The sequence below is a fragment of the Nannospalax galili genome, unplaced genomic scaffold (assembly GCF_000622305.1).
Source record: "Nannospalax galili isolate Female #2095 unplaced genomic scaffold, S.galili_v1.0 scaffold461, whole genome shotgun sequence".
Taxonomy (NCBI): domain Eukaryota; kingdom Metazoa; phylum Chordata; class Mammalia; order Rodentia; family Spalacidae; genus Nannospalax; species Nannospalax galili.
This window is the reverse complement of record NW_008349975.1, coordinates 65,761-70,822: the sequence shown is the minus strand read 5'-3', so window position 1 is coordinate 70,822 and position 5,062 is coordinate 65,761.

The window sequence follows — 5,062 nt, the reverse complement described above, 5'->3', positions numbered from 1 at the left end:
GAAAGAAATACTGTCAGCTTCTAAACTCATAAAAATAGGTAAAATATTCCAAATCACTTGGTTTTTAAGGAAATGTGTTGGAATTGAAAGAACAGACAGGAGATTTGAAAGCAGAGAAATTTAGCTCAAAATATCCACTTTTCTCATATTGGCTTATTGACTTTGGAAAGTTTATCATATGTCTGAGTTAAATGTCTTATGAGTGAAGTGGGGCTATTGATTACTATATTATGGATTACGATGGCAATAATAGATACACTAGAATATTGACATCTTCTCCCACAGAATATATGCACACATGGATAGTAAAAGTTAATATTATTCACTCTATCTGAATATAAGTGTATTGATACATTGACACTTATTGGAGAATTACCTATCAGAAATGGTCTTCTAGAGCATTAGAGATATTAATTTTTCAAAATGTGATAACATTCTAATTATTTCCATGAAACATGCCAGAATCCAGAAAACAAATCAGTATTTTACTTATAATTGTTCATAATTGGTATAGTATTAGCTATAATTGGTCATTCTTTATAGAGTTGCTATTAAAGAACAAATTTCTGCATTTATTTTCTTCCCATTGGGATCACAGTCACTAAAATCGGATACTAGTATAACTACAAGAGAAATAACTATGATATTACTGTAACAGGAGGAAAAAATGGAGCACTTAACACAGATGCACCATTTCTTTTTAAAAAATGTACTTATCATTTTAATTTTATGTATATGAGTGTATTTCTGCATGTATGCTTGCAAGTGTACCCATGTCTTACAATGCCCGTGGAGGTCAGAAAATGGCACTGGATTCCTTTTGAATGGGAGTTAGGATGATTGTTAGCCACTATGTGGGTACTAGGAGTTGAACCCAGGTCCTCTGCAAGAGCAGCCAGTGCTCTTAACTGCTGAACCTTCTCTTCAGAACTATTTAATTCGTTTTGGCAAAATGAATAAATTCTTTCTTGGAGGAATAGTTGCTGTGTAAGTCCATGTCTTCCTGCAGGACCCCCAGAGCTATCATAATCACAGGCTCTACAGCCTGAATCTACTTAAAACTTCTAAACCTGAAATTCCGATGTTGTTTGTAACTTGTGCAAGACCATATAAATCAGTTCTTTCATAAAATTTATTTTTATGTGTACATGTGTTATTCCTGCATGTGTGTTAAGTGCTCCCGTGTCCTGCAGTGCCTGAGGAGGTCAGAAGACAGCATCGGATCCACTGGAACTGGAATTATGGATAGTTGTTAGCTGCCGTTTGGGTGCTGGGATTCAAACATGGGTCCTCTGCAAGAGCAATCAGTTCTCTTAACCACTGAGCTATCTCTGCAACCCCATAGATCATTTCTTAAAATGTGAGCAAAACCAGGTGTGGTGGTACATGCCTTTAATCCCAGCACTCAAGAGGCAGAGGCAGGCGAATCTCTGTGAGTTCGAGGCCAGCCTGGTCTACATAGTGAGTTCCAGGCCAGCTGGTGCTACAGAGAGACCTTGTTTCAAAAGACCAGAAAAAAAAAAAAATGAGCCTAAGTTGTAATCAAACATTTGTGTAGTTACTTGAAATAAAAGTTTTTATTTGGTTGTAATGATACATTTTTAATCTACTGTAACTATCAAGAATTAACATTTTTAACATTCATTCATAGTAAAATTATTAGTGAAGTGTATTATTTTTAATGCTGTATCTTAATCTGGTATATATTTTGCACTTATAGTAAACGTTTATCTAAAATTTCAGTTGGAAAAGTCAAGTCTCATCACCAAACTTTTCCAAGCATCAAGGTTTTAAGTATTAAAAATTATTTCTATCAATATTTGTATTTATTAATGAATTCCTTATGCTTTTTTTCTCTAAATCATATCAATGAATATTTAGTTTAAATCTTGTGGTATAAATTAAAAAGCAACCATAAATATAAAAATGTTATCCCATTTTCCTTTAAACAATGAATCAAATTTATAAATTAGAATGGTCATCTTCACATCATTCATGTTGGGAATTTTTGCATGGCAATTTCCTCTGAGGCAAAACTTTTCATCTTGGAATGAAATTCAGTAAACAGTAAGGTGCTGTAGAGAAATGTAAAGGACAAAATGTTTAGGAGAAGGTAAACATCAGGGTGTTCTGAGGGGAGGTGAAAGGTTCCATTCTGTAGAAAAGCTCATTAATCTCAAGAAGTAAATAACTAAATTGTTTCAGGAAGCCCCTGAAATTGACCAGGTTCACTAGGTCCTTTTTTCTGAAAGCTACATATTCCCTGACGACTTTCCATGGACATTTAGAAAAGTTGAGCTACCGAGAAAAGGCTCAGACAAGCCAAGTCATCAAAAGAATCAGAGGCCAACCCAACTGCCAGTAAGAGGCTCAGAATACGTAATCTACCTGGAGGACACTCTCCAACCAACTGAGCTGCCTGCAAGTTGGCCAGTACATTCTAGCATTCCTGCTTTTCTGAGCTGCCATACTTGCTGGGGTGAGCTTTTGGTGATGTAGCTAGTTATGCTGATAGCTTTAGTGTCAACTTGACACAGCTGGGTTGAGCGAGCCTCCATTAGGGAATTGCCTTTATTGGACTGGCCTGTGGCCATGTCCATGGGGCACCTTCTTGATTGTTGAGTGATGTGGGAGGGCCCAGCCCACTGTGGGTGGTGCCATCCTGGGCAGGTGGGCCTGTGTTGCATAAGAAAGTAGGCTGAGCAGGGGCCAGGGAGCAAGCCAGTAAGCAGTGTTCCTCCATGGCCTGTGCTCTAGCTCCTGCTTCCAGGTTCCTGCCCTGAGTTCCTACCTTGGCCTCCCTGATGAACTGTGACCTGGAAGATGTAAGCTGAATAAACCCTTTCCTCCCCAAGTTGGTATTGGTCAGAGTGTTTTGTGAGAGCAATGGAGAAAGAAACAGGACACTAGTACTGAGTTATTTCTGTTCCTAAGTAAATCCTCGCCCATATTCCTGAAAGCAACTCCAATGAAGCTCATTGGTTCTCCAAGTGAGGCACTCTGGTATTCCTACTTTGATTTTCCATTGGTTCCCCTCCTGGGGGAGTAAGCATTTGTTCATTTCTCCCCAGGAATCATGGATACAACATGAACATATATATGTATACGATCATCATCTTCTTCATTATGAAAAATTTAATGATCAAAACAGATTCTTTTACCTGTATTACAAAAAAGTTTCCTTTTCTTTTGAACTTCAAATTTAGCTCATTCTTATACCTAGTAGAATAAGTAAAAATACACATTATACTCTTATTTCTTTATCTTTGACAAATAGTTGACAGAGACTCCATTTTACTAAATTCTTGAAATGATATCAAGTACAGTAAATCTGAAAAATCCTTGCACAAACCAACCAGTGGCAATAGAAATAAAATTATATACTTTATAGTTCTTTAACTTTTAAAAGCTTTTATGTATTTTAGACATTAACCCCTTGTCTGACAGATACATAGCTGGCCAAAATTTTCTCCCATTCTGTAGGCTGATGGTTTATGATGTTTGGTATATTTTATGGTGCAGAAGATTTTCAATTTCATGCAAACTCATTTATCAATACTGTGAGCATAATTTCCGTTACTGGGGTTCTATTCAGAAATGTCTTGCATATGCTTACATCCTAAAGTGTTTTCCTTAAGCAGGTTTGATGTTTCCAGTATAAATTAAGACCTTCTATCCAGCTTGAACTGATTTTTATGCAGAATGAGAGATGTGGATCTCATTTCAGTCCCCTGCATCTGGATGTCCAGTGTTGCTTCATATCTAGCATATAAAAAACTGCAAAAAAATACTAGAGAACCCAAACTTCAATTGATCAATGAACCAGTAAACTGAACAGACAGCTTTCAGAAGAGATAAAAATGGCCAACAAATAGTTTAAGTTTTTCAATAGTTTTAGTCTTCAGGGAAAAGCAAACTCATCCTGCTTTGAGAATCTATTTCACCTCAGCTAAAATGGATAATACCAAGAAACCAAAAGATGAAAAATGTTGGCAGGGATGTGTGGAAAGATGAATCCAAATTCATTGTTGGTGGGGCTTCAAATTGGTATTTCCAATATGGAAACTAGTATTGAAGCTTCTGAAAAAGCTAAAGCTAGACTTACCATATGACCTACTTACATGATTCTTAAACAGAGTTGAAAAGAACTCTACATCCTGTCAGAGACATAATTTCACATCCATGATTATTACTGATTTGTGCACAATAGCAGGGGAATGTTACCAATTACATGTCCATTTACAGATGAATGGACAATGGACATATGGAACAAATATGCAATGGAATATTATTCAGCTGTAAAGAAAAATGAAATCATGAAGTCTGTAATAAATGGGTGGAGCTGGAAAACATTATATTAAATGAGGTAGCCCAGGCACAGAAAGAACAATACTTTATGTTCTCTCCCATAATAGCATCTACTGTTTATTAGGTAGGAATAGTGTGAGTAGGGGCCAGGAAACTAGAATGCGGCCCTTAAAATGTAAAAAGTGTCTTTAAGCGAGAGAGCTGGGGAGGGCAACAGAATGACAGAACACAGGCGACATGACCAAAGACAGGGGTTAATGGGGTGGAAGGTTACAGCATGGAATAGAAAGGCAAAAAGAAGGGGAATGGCATCAGAACTGAGTAATTACAAAAATATTTATGTCATTTCCTCACTACTGTGTTTGCATAATATTTATATTATACTGCTATAAATAGTAGAAAAGAACACAGATCATTGATTTTATTCTCATCTATTTGAGGAATTACATTAAAAATTCAATATCAAATAATGTCTTGCCATTTATCAATCTAAAATTATGTTCCTTTTAAATAAACACCCAAGCAATCTTAGTGGCCAAATTTGCAAGCTCAGTGCTGTTAAAAAAGTATTTTTATTTTATTCAAGTGCACTGATTTAATCAATTGTTCTATGATTTCTGAGATGAAATATCTTATTAAACCTATTATGAATTTGCTGAAAGTGGACATTATATCTTTGTTTTCTAAAATATGAAATGACAAAAGACTTCTCATTTTTAATTGACATAGTATATTGACATTCAAAATAATTTTG